The following is a 21,509-nucleotide window of genomic DNA, read 5'->3' as shown; positions in this document are numbered from 1 at the left end:
ACCAGAAGTGGCGTTAGGCAGCCTAAAGTGCCTACTTAGGTGTGATTCAAGACAAAGATAGGAGCTGGAAATGTATGCCTGGAAAACCCTGGCCTATATTTCCAACACTCGGAGGCACAGTCATGTGATTAGCACACAGTGGGCAGCCAATTCTTAGGTGGTTGCCAATATTGGCATCGTATAGAGAATCTGGGCCTGCATGTCTAATAAATCACACAATTAGGGTGTTAGTTATTAAGGTGTGTTACAATAATAACATATGTTATTTGACCCTGTGCGGACCGGCAGGAAATTGAAGTTAATCAATCTTGCCGGCCCTCACGGACCAGCAGAAATTTCCTGCGGACCGGCAGTTGAAGAACAGTGGACTAGACTACATATTATCTCATCAAAGTACAAACTGCAGGATCTATGGGGAAATTCTATAAATGGTGTTCTACAGGCGCCTTAGTTAAGAATTGTAATTTAAAATGGCAAAAGATGCTGGTTAAAGTGCCTACCGGTGCCTAAACGTTGGTGCCAGAATTGCACCTTTGTAGGCACTTTAGTCTGCCTAATGTCACTGTGAGCATGGCTAACACCAGAAGTGGCGTTAGGCAGCCTAAAGTGCCTACTTAGGTGTGATTCAAGACAAAGATAGGAGCTGGAAATGTATGCCTGGAAAACCCTGGCCTATATTTCCAACACTCGGAGGCACAGTCATGTGATTAGCACACAGTGGGCAGCCAATTCTTAGGTGGTTGCCAATATTGGCATCGTATAGAGAATCTGGGCCTGCATGTCTAATAAATCACACAATTAGGGTGTTAGTTATTAAGGTGTGTTACAATAATAACATATGTTATTTGACCCTTATACTCATTAAAATGATTTGTGTTTTATTGTGTAACACGTTAATGTTGATTATCACGAGATAGAGTATAAAGAGATGCAAATCATGCAAAACACCTCACTATTATGTAAATCAAATAAACACAACTGAAACTGTGTTATTCCTTGGAAAGAATAGATCAGGCCACAATGCTCTCTGGAATACATCTTAAAGGAGTCGGGCAATAGTTCATAAAGCTCACCCTTCTCCTGAAGTCCCTTTGTATCATATTCCCCCTTTTCAACAAGGCTCCCTGCCCTCAAGGCCCTCCCATTTGCTTTGTGGTAATTTTAGCGGTTACCATACAGTAAACTGTGCATTGCGTCAAGGGGAATGGCATGGGTAGACAGTGGGTGTGGTAGGCATTTGGTAGATAGCTGACTGCACATTAATGCAGATTTAATGCAGGACCACTTACTACCTCCTAAAGGGAGGTAACAATTGCTTCTATGTTAACCAGGAGCAGGTATCATGCGTTAATGTGAATGTTAATGCACAACCTGTAATATATAATACTGGGAACGTCCCCAAAAGGTGCCATATTAATAACCCTTTCAGGACCAAGGGACATATTTGTCCCATAACTTTAAAATCCTATAAATTTTGATTGGGATAGTCTACAGTTCTAAATTTGATATGTACGGATTCCATATGATACTGCCTTTATGTAAACAAACTGGTTCCGACATTCATTCATTAGCGTCATTGCCAGATTGACGAGAAGATTCACTTGCCACACTGTCCATAAGCCAGAAGTTTGATTTTTTTAAAAAAAAATAATGATATTTCACAAAAAAAATCAATTTTTTGGCATCTGCAAGCCCTTTTTACCATAAAAATGTCGTCAAAACCACAAAAATTGGCCTACGATCCTTATGGTCCTGAAAGGGTTAAGCCATGATAACTTCAAATTTTACACTTTGTGACTTTGGATAGGTCATTGCATTCTCCACTGCCTCAGGTACAACTTAGACGGTAAGCCCTTTTGAGAAATGGCTCATGTACTTAAACATAATTCACCCTGGGCTCATATTTAGAAAATGATGAATAATAAATCTACTTTCAAATTCAAAAAAAGAGTTTGCTTCTCAGAGCCACATGCATGAAAAAATGTCTCCAATTTATACCCATCAGAAAAATGGTTAGTGCATCAGGCAATAAGCACATAGACCTAATGGAAACAAACCCTTATTCCATTTTTAGCACCTTATGAACTATTTATAAGCAAAATCAAATGCAAAGTTTGATTCAAAGTAATATGGCTAGCCAAAGCAAAAGGTGTTACTCCTTGAGAAGTGCCTTGTTTTACTGACAAAACAGCTCAGAATATTTGTAACAACAAACAATTCTATTGTAGAAATATATATCTTAAAAAAAAAAAAAAAAACCCCAAAAAGAGACATTGGGCTAGATTCACGAAGCAAACCAATTGCGTACCAATCGGTTTACGACCCCTTTGCGACCCGATTTCCCTCCGATCCGATTCATTAACCTCTTCTTCGATCCGGTTCTGATTCATGCATGTAAAGGAGGGGAAACGGCATGCAAAGTAGGCAGAGACGCGATTCACTAAACAAATCTGGGATACCGACTGGGCTACTGGGCTGGCTGATCAACAGAAGAAGTGACTGCTGGGGACCAGTCGCACACGTCCCTGCCCACTCTCCTACTCCATTGCCGCCCTGAAATCTCCCGTGTTTGTTTGGGGGGGGGAGCATTTTTTGATAGGTGTGCCTGTCTTTTCATTTTTTTTCCCATGGCACACATATTTTGCGTTTGTTACACACGCAAAATATCTGCCCCATAAAAAAAAAATGAAAAGACAGGCAGACTATCAAAAAAACGGCCGAGGGCCCCCCTCTCCAACAAACATGACCCACAAATGGCAGGAGGGATGCCCACTCCCTTCTGCCACCAACCACTCCACCTGACGCTGCCCTCTCCGCCCATGCGAATATGGCAGGAGGGATGCCAACTCTCTCCTGCCACCAACTGAACCAGCCCAGCCCGGCTCATTCCCCCCCTCCCCGTACCTAAAAGTTGGGAGCAGGAGAGGTACTCAATCCCTCCCGACTCCCCATCCACCCACCAAAAAACAACCGGCAGGAGGGATGCCAACTCCCTCCTGCCACCCACTGGATGCTAAGGGAGGAGCCCACGACGAGTCTGAGCCAATCAGGGCCTTAGGCCTCACCCCGTGCATCACATGAAGCACCGGGACGGGGCCTAAGGCCTCAGACTTGTCATAGGAGACATTGGAGCAAAGGGGATTGAGCACTCCTCCTGCTCCGTTAAAGGTACGGGGAGGGGAGCGGGGAAGGGCATCTGGTGGGTGGCAGGAGGAAGTTGGCATCTTTCCTGCTGTTTGTTTTTTAATTGGTGGGTGGGTGGGAAAGTTGGGAGTGGGACCGATGGCAGGAGGGAGTGGGAACCCTCCTACCATAATTGTAAAGGGTTGCGGCAGGGCACATTTTTGGAGGGGTTCGAGAAGGGAGGGGGAACGGGGCATTTGTTGGGAGAGAGAGGGGTGGGTTAATTTTTTTTAAAATCGGGCTGATATTTTGCATGTGTAAAACACATAAAATATCTGCCTGACTAAAAAAAAAAAATTAAAAATCCGGCAGAAGCCCTGACAGCAGTGACAGGAAGCTGCTTCTCCTGTCACTACTGTCAGGGCTCTAGCGATCCATGCAGTCAGTTGGGGTGTGCCTCTGATCGCTCCCATTTGCATGAAGATGGTTGGTGAATTGGTCGGCCTGCCTCTAATCGCCCACAGATCGAACATGGATCGGAAGGTTAGTAAATCTAGCCCCGAGTACCTTCTAAAAATATAGTTTGGCTTTTAATCACAGTCATGAATAAGTGTATTTACTAGCAATTAATTCCTTATTCATCTGAAATCTCTATTCAGGACATAACAGCCTTATTTAGCAAAAGAGGATAATTGCACATCAGCCTTTTGTGTCCTCTGTGGGGGTTTTTTAAATCATCTTTCCCATAAAGCACCTCAAATAATGCCTGTTTGTTTCAGATCTTAATGTTCCCTAAACAATCAAAATTCATAAATACAGTATTTGTATCCTAACATTACTGGAAACACAAAAACATTTGTGCACTTTATACTTGTTTTCTCCAAACCTCTGGATATAAACACCACCACAACCTAAGATAAATATACTGTAAATTTGCTAGTTTACCTCAGGTACACAGACTGCTGAGGACAAGATCTGCAGGATACTAATGTCTTACATTAACTTGATCTGAATATCCCATATAAATAAACTGATTTACCAATTACAATTCAATTTAAGAATGCCCAGCACAAATATGAAAATCATGGATAAAAGCAACAATGTTTTCACAAGGGTTGAGATACATTATAAGAAGCATAAATCAGATGGCTCTGCTAACAGAACTGTCATTGCAAAAAGAAAATCAGTATTAATTACTTAAAAAGATGCAAAGTAGTTCATTAATTGTTATTACAGAGAAAAATTACTGAGGTTAAAATGAGCAAAAGTGAAAGCAGATCTGTTAACACAAAAGGGAACAGTTATGTTTTTGCAGGTATGCCTTTATGATGCATTAACAGCCAATATTAGTGCACTTTAACACATCAGCTTCAAGAAGTGTATTACTTACTATGTACATGTATTTTGGAGTGGCAGAGTAGCCTAGTGTTTAGTGCAGTGAATGGAGAACCTGAATAACTGGGTTCAGTTACTACTGTGACTCCTTGCAATCCTGATCAAGACACTTGACCCTCAATTGCCTCCGGTACAAAAAAAAAAAAAAAAGATGATTGTGAGCCCTTTAAGGACAGAAAAAGTACCAGTATTTAATTAATGTAAACTGCTTTGATTAAACCACAGAAAGGCAGTGTATCAAATTCAAGGCCCTTTGCCCTTTATGTCTGGGTAAAACATCATTGTTTATCTATGTGCACAAGCTTTTCACAAAAGCGAGCACCATCTAAGAGAACCTAAAAGCCCAGTGTAAGGCCTAACTGGCCTAGTGAACAGCAAAAGAAACCATGACACAGAAAACATATACAGTGCATCAAAACCTCATTTAAGAGGTGTGTCTTCTTCACTCCTTCATTCACTGCTTATCTACCTCACAATAATGCCCACACTCTACAAATTAACTTTCTTAAAACAAGACGGAGCTTCCCAACCTGTGGCTTGGGACTCCAAATGGGGTCACAAAACCCGCCCTGGGACATACTCTGTGTGAGCTCTTCACGGGTGCTTCATTATTTTGCACCTCTGAGAGGGTCACATGATTTTATTTGACTGTGACCATGGGGATATGGCCACAAAAAGATTGAAAACCACAGAAACAAGGGCTGTACACCTTTCAGTGCTATAGAAATGATAAATAGTAGTACTGTGGTAGTAACAATGCAGCATCTGGTTACTTCAGAAAGCGATATACCTCTCTGCTTACTCTGGGACCCTGACTGGGTTAAGGAAGCTCTCTGTAAACAAACTTAAGGTTGTAAATATCTGGCGGCACAAACATTGTAGCCAAAGGCATTATCTTGTACAGTGCTAGGTACACTGGCAATACACAAATATTCTATCACTACATTTCTGGTAGATAGCATGATCCAATGTGGGCTGTTGAGTGATAAGATTAAACAGGATATGAACACTGGATCACTGAAACACTAGCAACATTTAGATACGGAACAGAAAAGAGAACTAAAGCATCTTCCTGTATTTCAGAGTGAAAACTTTGATAGCTGAACAGACTAAGAGCAGGAGTTTGTAAATAAATCATTAAAACACTTGCAAAGTAGGAAGAGGTAGAAATTATTCTAGTATGATGGTATTGGATAGTTTTTATTTGTATAGTAACATTTCTACCTATACTAACAGATTTGCAGACATTTGATTGCAGTTGAATTCATACCCACATCAACAGCAGTGCTACTGATCTAATTAATGAAATCCTGATAAGGCTATAATGTACAGCACTGCAGACTGTATCAGAACATCTTAGCCACCTAACCAGTAAATCCTTCACCAACTGGCTGCAAAAAAAAAAAAAAAAAAATCATTTAATGATTTCTTTGCATGGGATAAACAATGTCAGAGAACTACAAAATTGATCCACTAATTTCTACACAGGATAATCTTTAGAATGGCATATTCTGGATGTGAATATGTTATTCTGCATTTAAGGGGAGGGGGAAGAAGATCTGTAGCATACGTGACATTTGGAGGGCTGGCACATGAAAAACTGCTGCTGCAGGTAGAAAATGTGACCTTATAGTTCTACTCTATCACTCTGTATCAAAGTCATTTTCTCCTGCAACATTACTGGCACATGAATGCTGCTGGGTTCTGTCAACACATATATCTAACAACCTTTCAGTTTATGTAAAAGGTCAATCAGCTTAACAAGTTTATCGTTTGAATTATATTGGCTTACAAGAGAAAAGAATTAAATATGACTAATACCTGCATAATACTACAAAACACTCAATGCGTAATTTCAACACTCATCATACCACAGGAATTCATTATTTTAAACCATATTAAAATGGCAAAAACAAAACAACCCCAAAACTGATCACCCTGATTGGAGATAACTTTGAAAAAGTTTTCTTCCTCCTCCCCAGATGTCCTCACTAGTTCAAATATTAATAATAAAAAAGCTATATGTGGCCATACATGATAGCTACAAGGTGGGTAAAATATACAAAAATCATTTCCCCTTGTGTTAGATCTAAAGTAATGTAATTGGCTTAATATTGGGTACAATAATTCACAGCATTGCTTTATATTTAATTAGCCGTCAGCAAAGAAATGCCATTGCAGAAAGACAGAGGAGTTGTTAAGGACAGTGGATGCTACACACTGCATCTTCCTTTCCCCTCAGCATTAAGGAGCTTGTGCTTATGGTAGGAAGATGGGAGGCAAGTATAGAGATTTATAGTGCACTATAAGCTTCTTTATACCTTCAAGATGACTAAATCTGGACAGGGAAAACAATCTAATAAATAATCCAAGAAATTGCCAAATATAAATTTTCTGCATTTTGCTCCAAACCTCACCAACAGTAAGAACAAAGATTTTGGTGCTTCTATACACACACACACAAAAAAAATCCCAGCCATGATGTCCGCTGAAACATCTATAAGGACAGTGTCATTTTCCTCCTTTTCCAACACAACTGCCTTAGTATCAGATCAACTCCTTGCAAGAAGAAACCATGCAGAACCCAAAAAAGGCATTTTTTAAAAAGATCTACATCAAACACACATAGAAACTGAAAGGGGGAGAGAATAAACTACGTTTCAAGATGTAAATCATTTTTGAAGCAAAACCTGAACGTCTAACATGACTGAAATTAGAAACGATATCAAATTTATCTTGGTTCGGTATCTAATTTACTTCCCTGCATAAAATCCTGCCGTTACCCTCCTCTGGGCAACTTTTGGCTAGGTACAATAAAATAACCCATCCTATCTCGTTCAAGTGAAGCAACTGCACATATCCAACAGTAGCTTTTGCCTTTATCACCACCACCATTTTTGCCCACCTCGTTCAATTCCAAGCAACCACAGAGGATGGAGTTAACTAGGACTGATCACGTCTAACCATGAACACCAATGCAGCAAACCCATTGACAAGAGAAAACAATAATAGGTATAAAAGCAATAAGCCTGGAGGTAGCAGTTCTTCCTGTTCAAAAGCTACCAGAACGAAAAGGGAACTAACCAGGAGCATTTCAGCAATTTGCTTTTCCTAATGAGTATGACCTTGGCTCACCAGAGATTGTTTATTACAATTATCAGCAGCAGAATGATTATTCTCTTATTGAATAGATATAGCTTTTCTTCAGATGAAGGTTTTAAGGAAGCAATAATTCAAAAGGGTATTTTTTTTTTTTTTTTACTGTCGACTTCGTTTGTATTAATATTTATTAACCCCATTACAATATAATTAATTTCATTATCTGCAAAGCAGCAACTAAACGAGCACTGCAGGACGAGCCACACTTCCTTCAGCTGAAGCAGTTCTATTTAAAGATGAAGCTGCGCTGAACTTTGCTCGGTAGCAAGCAGGCAGGTTTGATTGCGATTTATATGGGTTATAAGTCATATCTTCACTAACTCACTTTCTGTACAAGTGATTACTTGGTATGTAATTTGAAAAAGCTATAAATAAATAACTAAAAAGCAAGCAGGCACTATAAAAACGTCTTCCAGCAGCAAAAGTAGAATCACGTTAATCCAAGCCCTAAAATCCTTCCCGCAATTTTCACGAGCATCTCCTTCACGACAGCCTTTAGACTATTTGCTTGCCTCAAAAATGCTGCCTGGACGGGAGGAGAGCACCTGCTTCGAATTCGTCTTCTACCTCCCACTGCATCAGTCGAGGCGCAACTTCTTCCCCTGCACTGCATCCGACACAAGCGCGGGTTTCTCCATTTTAGGGCTCAAAGTAAAAAACCACGGTCTGTAGCATCTCCATGGCTCCAGCTATTTCATTCCCTTCATGCCCTAACCTACGCACTCTCCAACCTACACCTCTTCCCCCTTCGTTCGTGATAAATAACGAGAAAGCGACAGCCAGCCAAGCACTTGAGCCCATTTATTCGCGCCCGCCTGGGTATTGAAACCATAGTTTATTGCATACAGACGACACGAGCACAGCCCTAATCATAACCTTTGTGCATCGGCCAGCTGAGACGTATTTCAAATTTTTTTTTTCCCTGGCAGTTTCAACGCCGATTATGCTACCAAAGAGTATGCAGATGGTCACACTTACAGTTAACGCTGTGCAGTCACCTAATGCAATATGCCAAGCTCAACAAGGCAGATCTAAGGGGCGGCTGTATTATTTTGAAATTTTGCTGCTGTTTTTAGGTTGGGGTTGTTGTTTTTTTTTTTTTTTGCCGTTGTTCTAATTCAAACGGAGGGTGAATTCCGGTCGGCGTTGCTCTCCACAGCTCGCTTTAAAATCCCTCTTCTCCATGGACAAGCAGGATTATAATCAGCCACACATAATGGTTTACGTCATCCTGACGGTTGCAGACCGGACCCTCTCTCAGAAACCCAGAAGAGACTAGAAAAACTCTCTGGGCATGCGTGAATGCGCCTTTCCCCCAAACAGTTCATCCGCCTGGTAAAGCAGGAACCGATCTCTCTTTCGTTATTTTTCTTTTTTACTCTACTATCAGTACTTCCTAATCAGAGATCAAGCCGTGCGGAAGAAGATGGTTTTTACACCTGGGGCTCTGTTTCAGTCACCGGGGGTTATCTGCTCCGAAACTAAATGCCTGCCAATATCAGCGCCGTTTTCAGAGGCTTTTTTTTAAAAAAAACAAAAAACAGTTTATCTACAGTAACACCTTGGGGCTTCGGCTTCAATCAGCAGGGCTTACCAGCAGTGGCAGAGGTGTTTCAAGGTGGCTTACGGAGCGATCTCGCTAGGGGGGAAAAAAAAAAAAATTACCTGAACAAGTACGGTAGTCTCTTTAACGGCGTCTCTGACGTAGCCTGAAACGTTGTAGTTCCTGCGTGCTGTTTTTAGGCGGATGCCGCGTGGGAGCTCGCTTTCAGTACCTTGAGTTTGGGTGCCAAAGGTGCTTGCCTGCATTGCAGCGCTATTATTCAGGGCACCCTCAGCGATGGCTGACAGCTGTGCTCCAAGAATTTATCTCAGCAGGACTCGGGGGGGGGGGGGGGAAGCTCTATACAAGAACCCCTAAAGAGCTTGTCTGTTGAAATTAGTAACAGTTTTGACCTGACCGGGGGGGGGGGGGGCGTAAAATATGCTTCCTACATAACGCTGGGGACCCGGTAAGTCCTTAAATAATTAAAGTTGCTAGATATGGGTAAGTTTCTGATTTCAGGGAATTGTTTCCAGGGACAATCTATGTTGTCCTAGAACGGTGCCTTGCTGAAGGGTTCGTCATTAACACAGTTCACTGGTTAAGGTTTCCCTTGTTTTCCCTTTAATCAAATTGTAAGATCCGCCCTAGCGAACAGGAGGAGAGTAACAGCTATGGGCTAGAGATTCACTAAGGACACTGATCGTGTTCCAACCACTTTTGCGACCCAATTTTCCTCCGACCGGATTCACTAACCTTTGTGCTGATCCTGTCTGCACCCAATCCAATCTGCGTATACAAATAAGGGAAATGGCATGCAAATATAGGAAGGATGCGATTCACTAAACTAAACAAGGCACACCGACTGGGCTGGCCAAGCCAAAAACAAGTGACTGGTGAGGACCAGTCGCTTGAACAAAAATCCAGCTCTGTCCCGATTAATATTGGAAACAAGAGGGGATAGATTGCTTAAAAGTGGTGGTGGTTTGACCATATCATGTGCTACTATTCAAAAAATTGAATTTCAAAGTAATGAGGAGTTTCTTCTACCTTCCCCCACCCATCAGATTTTATTTTATTTCTTTTCTCCCGTTTGCCACCCCGCTCTCTTCTCTGCCCCGAAAAATAATGCTGGCTGCCTTGCAGCGTGAGCCGGTGGTTTTAACCCACTTTAAACCCATGGGTTAAAACCACGGGCTTGTGAGTAAAAAAAAAGTCAAAAAATTAAAAAGCAGTTTACGGACAAAAAAAAAACCTCATGCGCAGACCATCTACAGGCACAGAAGATGGTCTGCACATGCATCAGGATCCCTCACTAGTGATCCATGTGGTCGGTGGGAGGTGTTCCTCCAAGCATTAGCATGCTAGCCCGTTGTGGATCAGTTGGCCTGCCGCAAATCGGCTCCAGATCGGGCACGATCAGGCAGGTGGGTGAATCGGACCCTTAGTCCCATGTGGGATCTCCCGCCAAAAATTGATCAATTGATATCTGCCAATATATCGTTTGTCAACAAAAAAAATCCCACAGACAGTAACAACCATAAGTTATGTGTAATAACTATGAGCTTCCACGAAATGTAGGGTTGAATGTACTCGTAGATCAACTCTTCACAAATAACAACGATCTGGTGGGGGGGGGGGGGGTAGCGGATCCTAGCAAGCAAACTGAGCAGACGCATAGAGTGATTGCTCTGTCATGTAGGCCTGTTCTATGAAGAAATTTGACTCTTTCCTGGACTTTCCCAACTGAATTCACATTCTCAGGACTTTTATTCTCCTATCATATTCTCAGGTAGTCTCCTCCTCATTCTACTGTATCCAGCAGCTCCAGAAAATAAGAAACTACTTCTCTGAACCTGACTTCACCCTGCATGGACTACTGCAATGCACTATCCAACGGACTGACAGCACAAAATCTCCAGCACCTACAACACGTACAAAATGTCGCAATTGGACTCCTAAAGAATCTCCATGCTTGCGACCCACAAAGCGCTATCATCAGCCTGCTGCTACCCATTACTAAACACTGTATCTTTAAGGGCTTAGAAATAGCATACAAGTCCTTACACAACATGGTGCCCAGCTACATATCAGCCAAGCTTCCTCCTTACGTCTCAAACAGACTTGCTCCCAGGAGGAAAAACAAATAAAACTTACATTTATACATGAAAATGGAACTCGACTCTGTTAACAATCATGAAATAAACTAACAATATTAGTAAAAAATAAAAAAGAAGAAGAAAGAGAAAAGATAAACCGAAAGGCATAAAATAACAGTAAGGAAAATTAAGCAGAACAGGTTGTTAGATGCTTGGAAAATAAAAATGTTTTCAGTGTTCTACGGAAGAGTTGAAGAGTTTAAGTCTCTTATAGATGGAATTGCATTCCAAACCTCTTAATCTGCAAATACCCCCTGGTCGTGCCCTCCATCTCCAGAGCGCCAGCCACCGATCCTAATCCCATTTCCTACCAAGCTACTGGAATCAACTGCCTCCTCATATTGGATCCCTAAAAGGACTTCTGAGCTTTAGGAAAGCAATAAATTTACCTCTTCCTATAAATCCTTTTGCTTAGTATCCTCTTAGTAGAACATCCAAGTACAGTATCTTAACCCCAGCACCTTTTAGCCCTTATCACTTTATTGGACTAACACATCATCACATCTACAATCCACCTCTTTCAATCTAACAGACTATTTATTTAGTCACTCCTTTCCAATTACATGTATGTTAAATGTACACTGAACTAAATCCAATCTGTGTACGTTAACATAAGATGACCAAATTGTTTGCCAAACTTCACTCTGTATTTCAAACTAAGATCAATCTGTACTATACACATATAAATTTATAACCCGTTTCTGTATGCATTATGTTTTTCAACCTCGTAACCTGTTCTGAACTTGTTGGGGAGGACAGGATATAAAATGAACCAAATAAATAAATTACATTCACCACAGATAGCATCATCAAAAAATTTCAAAATGGAAACTTCTACCACCGCTTTACCAAGTGGAAAGCAGCCCAAACATGACCCCTGCTCACTCGATAAAATGGCATCGAACAACTCCGATACACTGCTTGACATCCTAATTGCTGAAATATGATCCTTTAAAAATATCTTGATGGAGCTAGTAGAAGAAATGAAACTTGTAAGATCTGAGATTGAATCTTTAAATGCACAGCTTACTGATCAGCGACACCACATTGATTCTCTGGAGGAACAAGCACGTGTTTTCAAAAGAAAGCTCTCATTTCTGGATAAATATGAGTCTGAACTCACTAGTCAATCTATTGGACATTTCAAGTGTGGAACATGTATGACCTGCAAGGTAACTATGGAGTTAACTAACAACTTTATACATCCCGGGATGGGTCAAATTTTTGGACTTAAACATCGGACCTCTTGTACTACAACCTTTGTGGTTTATGTAGTTATTTGCCCTGTTTGAAAATCTATGTTGGACAGACCACGCGCTCGTTTAGGAGACGCATTACTGAACACAAGAGTTGTCTACATAACAATAAAATCCAAGCTCCATTCGTTGTCCATTGTTTAGAATTTAACCACACTTTCAGCGAGTTAAGATGTTGTGTTATTGATCATATCGATGAAGATGTTAACAACAAATCTCTTCGACTGATACGAGCTGAACAATTTTGGATTCATCTTCTGAACAGTGAGGAGCCTGTGGGACTGAACCAGAGACTGGATTGGAGTGCTTTTTATTGAAATTCTCTATTTTTTTGTTTCTGCAACTGAATGATTCGTTTCAGTCGAATTGCCTTTTACAATGTTTTTCACGATGATTTTTACAATGAGTTTTTCATGGTTTTTGATTTGATGTAGGATTATTGTTTTATTTGTCACAGAAATATATTAAACCTTTTTTGATGCATTGTTTTCACGATCTTCACACATGTTTGCATTATCGATCAATTTGAGGCATTTATTATATATTTTTTACGTTTCATTTTTTGCACTGGACTGTTATTTCGATCTTTATGTAGTTTTTTATTCCCGCCCTGCTCTTTTAATGACTTGTTGACAGCAATAACCATTAATCTTCTGTCTCAGCAATAGCGTCCATGGTGGCACATTTCCAGTGTTGACGTCTCATCACCGGTAGGGTTCAAATTCAGAGCCTCCCTGTGGTAGCCATTTCAGATGCATGAGACAATTTGGCGTCCCATTTGAAGAAGTATGTCCTTTTGATTTCATCTGTGCTATATGAATTTTCACTTTGTTTAGTACACTCAAGAATGAAAAGAAGAGATTCTCATTTGTGTATTTTTCTATTGTGATTCTAGAAGCCTGATCGGTCGGGATACACCCTGAGGCAGCTTATTGTGAAAAGTTGGCCACCGTTGGTGTACCGATCAGCCGAAGATAAGTTGAAAGTTTTCTTATATCTTTTATTTTCATTAGCGAAGCACAGCATAAGGCTTTAATGCACTTTGAAGGTTTTTTGTCAGTGAGGTGACCGCTCGACCACCTTTAACAAACCACTTCGGTGGAGGAAGGAGGGCCCTTTCTGAGGCTTTTTCCTTCATTTTTTTAAGCTAGTTCTTAGCCTTTGCTGTTCTTATATCTTTAGTATAGGACATCATAGTAATCATTATTGAAAGTGTTTATCATTGTATATTTTAAAGTCATCTGCCTTAACCTCTTTGAAAAAAAAAACCCAAATATAAATGATAATTAACATTTTCTCTGCACAGTGTGCTTTTGCCGGTCATTTTAAAAGTAGCTTGCAAGCCAAAAAAGTGTGGATACCCCTGTTATAGACCACTGAAGAATTCTTCACCCCAAAGAAAAAGAATATTCCCATTTTCTCCTCCTCATAACACTTATGCTAGACTAGATTACTTCCTCATATCTTCTACATTAGCTCATAAATTAGTACAGCCCATAATCCATCCAATCATTATATCTGACCATGCCTCCATTTCATTGCATCTACAAATCTCTGATACAATAGCTACTTCTACCTCTTGGAGATCTCATCTTAACTGACACTGAGATTACAACTAACATTTCTAAATTCACATCCGAATTCTTTCAAATTAACGCTAAAGGCCCAATATCTCCCCTTCTGCTATCTGTGAGGCATATAAAGCTGATTTACGAGGAGAGATTATAAATTTAGCTGTCTGGAAGAAAAAACAGGCAGCTAAAAAAGTCTCGAACAAAATATTAAAAAAAACTAGAATTACAGCATATGAATAATCCAAGGCATAATCACCAAATTATAAAACTTAAATGTGAATACAACTCAATTATTTCTTTTTAAAAAAAATTTATGCATTTTCAAATAATTTCACAAGAATCCACTTGTTATAGAAAATCAGAATATGTAGGAAAAAAAAAAGGAAACGATCCCAAAACTAAGAGGAAATTTAAACAAATAATCTACCTTAAAATAGGTAAATTTATGGAAACTTTTTAGTTTTACATTCAAACATTTTTTAAACTCTTAAATAGTCCTCAATATTGAGTGAAAAACAATAAGGAAAAAATAGGGAGGGTTCAAAGGCAATTAGTATTTACCATAATAGGCTTAACGTGTATAAACCGACCATAAATTTTTTAACTACCCTACAGCATTTTCTTAGGGCTCCTTTTACTAAGGTGCGCTAGCGGTTTTAGTGCGTGCTAGACGCTAACGCCTCCATAGAGCTTGCGTTAGCATTTTCTGTGTAGCGTGGGGTTTGCACACGCTAATCTTCAGTGCGTGCTAAAAATGCGCACCTTAGTAAAAGGAGCCCTGAGGCCTAGATTCTGAATAGGACACCCATCCCGGGCGTCCTATATAGAATCGGAACAAAACTCGCCCAAAGTAAACCCGATTATGTAACTGGTGTCCATGTTGTAGACACCAGTTACAGAATTGGGTTTTAGACGCGGCCACTATACTTAATCGCGGCAAGGGATCTCCCTGCCGTGATTAGTATAGCGGCCGCAGCTATGGCCGCCAGTCTCCTCTCCCCACCCCCCGATGATCGCAGCGGGAGGGTGCCAACCCCTCCTGCCGACAGAACCCACCCCCTCCTGAAGATCGCTGGCAGGAGGGTATCCAACTCCTGCCAGACCCCCCCCCGAACAAAATGCCCCAACCGCCCCCCCCCCCCGGACCCCCCAACAGCCTCCCCCGAAGATTGCCGGCAGGAGGGCTCATCCCCTCCTGCCAGACCCTCCAATGGCCCCCCCAAAGATCACCAGCAGGATGGTGCTCAACCCCTCCTGCCAGACCCTCCAATGGCCCCCCCAAAGATCGCCAGCAGGATGGTGCTCAACCCCTCCTGCCGGACCCCCCCAACGAAACCCCCTCAGAACCCCCCCTCTGGCTTACCTGCAAGTTGGCCATGACGGGTCCTCGCACCGTCCGGCCAGCAGGCCCGCCCCTGTCCAAATGATGCGGGCCTGACCCTCCCCTGCCCAACCCACAGGATTCTAGGGCCTGATTGGCCCAAGCGCCTAAGGCTCCTCCTATAGCAGGGCCAACTTGCTGTAAGCCTGCCGGCAATCTTCGGGGGGACCATTGGGGGGGTCTGGGGAGGGCGGATGGGGGTTGGGGAGGGGAGATCCCTTGCCGCGATTAAGTATAGCGGTCGTGTCTACTTACCATGTAGGCCAGCATTTTGCTAGCCTACATTGTAAGCGTCTCCCACTCTGCTAGGGAGATGCGTAGGGCCACCTAGGTTCGCCTTAGGCGGGCTTGCGGGCCTCCCTAGGCTCCCGGAGGCACCTTCAATATAGGCGGCCTGCCTGGGGAGCATTTTTTTTAGAAAACGTGCCTCCCGATTGGCTTATTAGACAGCAGTAGGATGCCTATAGCTGCCTACAATCGGGACGCACTTTGCAAAATCAGGGCCTTAGTGTCCAGAAAGCTGCTTAGGGGCAAAAAAAAAACTTATTTAATCCCAGTATATCTTATTAAACATTTACAGGAATAACTAAGCAGAAATGTAGCTCCCAAACTTTTCACTTCTTCCCTCATGGCGAGAAACAACTTCCTCCGGTTTTGAGTGGACTTTGTAACGTCAGGGAAAATCCAAATTCTCTAACCCATGAACAAACTTTGAGAATGCCGGAAGAATATTCTCGTTATTGCATTAAGATCTTGTTCAAAGACAAAGGATATTATCATTGTACCCCGATATTCTATTTCTTCTTGTAAATCAATAGGTTGTGATCTCTCAGGCTGATTATCAGATATAAGAATCTCAACTTTCTTTGGAAGATAATAAAACCTATTAATAGGAGGAATTGAATCCATAGGAAATTTTAAATTTTCAGTCAGGTATTTTTTGAACATCTCAATAGGCATAACAGAAGGAGATTTAGGAAAATTCAGTACTCTTAAGATTGTCTTCTGTTATAGTTCTTCAACTGTTCAATATTCTTCTGAAGAAAAAGCTTATCTTTAACAAAAGTTCCTGAAAGACTCTGAATTGATGCAATTTCTTTATTAATTTGATCAAACTTCCCCCTCTTCTACGAAACCGTGCTAGTGGTTTTTAGCGCAGAGAGCCGTGCTGAATGGTCCAAGCTGCTCCCGACGCTCATAGGACTCAATGAGCGTCGGGAGCAGCGCGGGCCATTCAGCGCGGCTCTCTGTGCTAAAAACTGCTAGCACGGTTTCATAGAAGAGGAGGTTTGCGTTTGTCTCTGATTGAATATTTTGAACAGAAGCTGAAAGATTATCTAATTTACTTACGATAACCGAAACATCTCTAGCTGATTTTGTAGCAGCTGTTTCCAGCTTCTGGAGCACTTGCCAAATGCCGTCCAGTATCACCTTTGAGGAGCAGTTTCCCTCCGTTCCTTGAAGCATTGAACACTCGACATTCAGGTCAGTGTGAGGTCCTCCACTGCGTGGGGGCGTTGAACTCGCAAGGACCTTGGCACTCATGCCCTCAATGTCTTCTGCCGCTGGATTAGGTGGTGAATGGGCAGCCAGAGGGAGAGCGAGATCTCAAGTCCCAAAACTCCGGTGGCTCCCTCCATTGGAATTATCGCTGGGTTTTTTCCTCCTTCAATATTAGCCGGTGAGCTAATCAGGAAGCGGTCCATTGACACTTGTCTGGACATGGGAGGATCTGTCTGGAGAAAGCCCTTACGCTTGCTATGGGGCATCGTCGAAATTTGTGCTGAAAAGATATAATCTTAATGAAGATTGTAAGGCGCTAACACGCCGACGCCATTTTGTTTCTCCAACTCAATTATTTCTTATAATTCTAAAGAAGATTTATTCAGCCAAGCATCAGGCCATTATTCAAGTGATAACAAAATGGGTAAATCATTAGCCAGATATTTAAAAGCTTCTTGAGGTTTAAGTTTGTTTCTTGTCTACATTTATTTAAGTTTGTGGTTGCTCGTACCTTGTTTCCCCGTAAATAAGACCTAGCATGATTTTCGGGATAGGTCTTAATATAAGCCCTACCCCAAAAATAAGCCCTAGTCCTTGGATTTGCCAGTTTATTAAGCCTTTGGGAAGTCTAAGCAACAAAAGCAATTGAGCGCTACCTTTACAGGGTGGGCGCTCTTAGTGCTTATGACTACACACTGAGGATATACATTCACAATACATTCACTGAGGATATACATTCACAATATATAAATTTAAAGTGATTGAGTTATTTTGTTTTTGTGTGCTTCCAGAGTTACTAGCTTACTTCCTTTGGATTTTTCGATTGTGAGATTTTTACTCGCCATAGGATAGTCTATCTGTAGTGATATTTCTTTTCCTGCACAGCATAAAGGATAGTGCTAGCATGCAACCTGAAAAAAAGCTGATATGCATATGAGGAAGCTGGAATATTACAGCAAGACTTTTTAAGTCAATGCTATAGGAGACAGATACCATAGACAGCCCATGTGGATGGTATTCGTGCAGCATCACTGATGTAAGGTATAAGCCTACATAGGACAACATAAGCCCTGTAGAACAGGGTTTCTCAACCTGTGGCGCGTACCCTAGGGTAGCAGTCCCCAACCTTTTTGACACCAAGGACCGCTTTTATAGAAGCAAATTTTTCTAGGGACCGGTAAGGGGGGGGAGGATTTGGGGCAGGTTCGTAGGGCAGTTTTATACACAATGTACATTAACAAAAGGTAAATAAAAAAGGCTTTTCCTCTCTTAGGTCCTAGTTCACGCTTGCTGCCTAACATATTAAGTCAACTCGACTACTGTAACATCGCCTACTTAGCAATCCCCCAAAAGAATATGCGACGATTACAACTAATGCAAAACACTGCGGTCAGACTAATCTTCGGTCTAAAGAAGTTCGATCACGTGACGCCATACTTCAAACAGCTACACTGGCTGCCGATGGAAGCTCATGTAAAGTTTAAGTTCGCCTGCCTCTGTTTTAAAGTTTTCTACGGTCTATCTGTACTACTGTACTATCGCCCACCTGGTACGCCGGAGGAAATCGGACACGACTTGGAAGCTGAACTGAGACAAGAATGCAGGACTGGAAGTGTAACAGTGATGGGGGACTTCAACTACCCGGGGATTGACTGGAGTACGGGTCACTCCAACTGCACTAGGGAAACGGGATTTGTAGAAGCTGTGAGGGACTGCTTCATGGAGCAACTAGTCAGGGAACCGACGCGAGGAAGTGCTACTCTTGACCTCATCCTAAACGGATTAGAGGGGCCTGCAAAAGGGGTAGAAGTGGGAGGACCACTAGGCAACAGTGACCACAACGCGATCCGATTCACATTAGAAAGGGGGACACCCACAGTAAGGAGGACCGCAACAACTGCGCTCAACTTCAGGAAAGGGAACTATGTTGCTATGAGGGAAATGGTGGGGAGGAAGCTCAAAAACATCCTTAGGATGGAGACTGTAGGAAGCACCTGGACCCTATTCAGGGACACCCTGCAGGAAGCACAAAGAATGTACGTCCCAAGTTTCAGGAAAGACAGCAAGAACAAGCGGTCAAAGGACCCAGTTTGGATCTCAACAGAAGTAAAGAGGGCAATAAACGACAAGAAAGTGTCCTTCCGGAGATGGAAAAAGGACCCAACGGAGGAAAATCACCAGGCGCACAGGAAATGCCAAAAGGAATGCCACCGAGAAGTTAGAAAAGCAAAAGGGAAATACGAAGAGGGGCTGGCCAGGGAGGCGAAAAACTTCAAGGCATTCTTCAGTTACGTAAAGGGGAAGCGACCAGCAAGAGAGGAGGTGGGGCCGTTGGACGATGGGGATAGGAAGGGAGTGATTAAGGAGGATAAAGAGGTAGCTGAGAGGTTGAACACGTTCTTCTCGTCGGTTTTCACGAGAGAAGACACATCTAATATACCGGACTCAGAGGAGCTCATGAGTGGGGAACAGGCTGAAAAATTAGAACACATAGAGGTAAGTAAGGAGGATGTCCTCAAGCAGATAGACAGGTTAAAATGCGGCAAATCGCCGGGCCCGGACGGGATCCACCCAAGGGTTCTGAAAGAACTAGGACAAGAAATAGCGGGCATAATCCAGCATGTTTGCAACCTATCCTTGAAAACTGGAGAGGTACCAGAGGACTGGAAATTGGCGAATGTCACACCTATCTTCAAGAAGGGATCGAGGGGTGACCCCGGGAACTACAGGCCGGTGAGCCTGACTTCAATTATAGGGAAGATGGTGGAAGCTATGATCAAGGACGGTGTTTGCGAGCACATCGAGAGATATGGCCTACTGAGAACAAGCCAGCATGGATTCTGTAAGGGAAGGTCATGCTTAACGAACCTTCTGTACTTCTTTGAGGGAATAAGCAGTCGGGTGGACAATGGGGAACCTATAGACATCATTTACCTTGATTTTCAAAAGGCTTTCGACAAGGTGCCACATGAAAGGCTGCTTAGGAAGCTGTGGAACCACGGGGTGGGAGGGGATGTGCACAGATGGATCGAGCACTGGTTGTCGGGTAGACTGCAGAGGGTCGGAGTAAAGGGACAATACTCTGACTGGCGGGGAGTCACGAGCGGTGTGCCACAGGGATCGGTGCTGGGGCCGTTACTTTTCAACATATTTATCAATGACCTGGAAAAGGAGGCAAAGTGCGAGGTTATAAAATTTGCAGACGATACCAAACTGTGCGGCAGAGTTAGGTCCAGGGAGGAGTGTGAGGACCTGCAAAGGGACCTGGACAAGCTGGAAGACTGGGCAAACAAATGGCAAATGCGCTTTAACGTGGAAAAATGCAAGGTCATGCATATAGGGAAAAAGAACCCGTTGTTCAACTACAAATTGGGAGGGGCATTGTTGGGAGACAGCAGTCTTGAGAGAGACTTGGGTGTGCTGGTGGATGCATCACTGAAGCCATCTGCACAGTGCGCAGCAGCCTCGAAAAAAGCCAACAGGATGCTGGGCATCATAAAGAGGGGCATAACAACCAGGACGCGGGAAGTCATCATGCCATTGTATCGAGCGATGGTGCGTCCACATCTGGAATACTGCGTTCAATATTGGTCGCCGTACCTCAAGAAGGACATGGCGGTACTTGAGAGAGTCCAAAGGAGAGCAACGAAACTGGTAAGAGGGCTGGAACACTGCCCGTACGCCGAGAGGTTGGATAGGCTGGGGCTCTTCTCTCTGGAAAAAAGGAGGCTCAGGGGAGATATGATAGAGACCTTCAAGATCATGAGGGGCATAGAGAGGGTGGATAGGGACAGATTCTTCAGGCTGAAGGGGTCAACAGGCACGAGGGGGCATTCGGAAAAACTGAAGGGAGATAGGTTCAGAACAAATGCAAGGAAGTTTTTTTTCACACAAAGGGTCGTGGACACTTGGAATGCGCTACCGGAGGAAGTGATCAGGCAGAGTACGGTACAAGGATTCAAACAGGGATTGGACGGATTCCTGAGGGATAGGGGGATCGTGGGATACTGAGAGAGGTGCTGGGATATAACACAGTTATAGAAAGCTAACTAGGTAATAAGTATAGAAATCCAACCAGGTCGTGCATGTGCAAGACCGGAGGGTTAGGACTTCGATGGGAAGATAGGACTCAATGGGAAACCAAGGTGGCAAGGGGGCCCCTTCTGGTGACTCAGACAGGCCGTGACCTGTTCGGGCCGCCGCGGGAGCGGACTGCTGGGCGGGATGGACCTATGGTCTGACCCGGCAGAGGCACTGCTTATGTTCTTATGTTCTTAACCGCTAAATACATCACTGACCTATTCTCCTTCTCAGCCAACAAACACAAGAGAAGCTCCCACTCGCACTTCGTTTCTCCCCCGGTTAGAGGATGCAAACTAAAAAAAACACCATGAGCATCTTCTCTCACATCAGGCT

At 42.8% G+C, this 21,509-nt stretch overlaps 1 protein-coding gene and 1 long non-coding RNA gene across 6 annotated transcripts in view; one reads left to right on the top strand and one right to left on the bottom strand.

Annotated features, from left to right (window-relative positions):
* VSNL1 (visinin like 1) overlaps positions 1-9,512 on the bottom strand; it is a 292,198-nt gene extending 282,686 nt beyond the window's left edge. Inside the window, exon 1 of one of the 5 annotated variants that reach the window (XM_033939130.1) lies at positions 9,272-9,512. The gene's annotated coding sequence lies outside the window, so the exon portion shown is untranslated. Of the gene's footprint in view, positions 1-7,423; positions 7,447-8,189; positions 8,461-8,655; positions 9,006-9,271 lie in introns of those variants that run through there. The other 4 variants (XM_033939129.1, XM_033939127.1, XM_033939128.1 and 1 more) reach the window with 4 other exon arrangements.
* A 144-nt stretch (positions 9,513-9,656) lies between these two features.
* Positions 9,657-11,725, top strand: LOC117357892. Its single transcript, XR_004538891.1, has 2 exons — positions 9,657-9,689; positions 11,013-11,725. It is a non-coding gene; the product is annotated as an uncharacterized LOC117357892 (long non-coding RNA).
* Positions 11,726-21,509: the final 9,784 nt, after the last annotated feature.

Source organism: Geotrypetes seraphini, chromosome 3 (assembly GCF_902459505.1).
Source record: "Geotrypetes seraphini chromosome 3, aGeoSer1.1, whole genome shotgun sequence".
Taxonomy (NCBI): domain Eukaryota; kingdom Metazoa; phylum Chordata; class Amphibia; order Gymnophiona; family Dermophiidae; genus Geotrypetes; species Geotrypetes seraphini.
The sequence above is the reverse complement of the archived record's forward strand: the minus strand, read 5'-3'. Positions and strand labels throughout refer to the sequence as shown.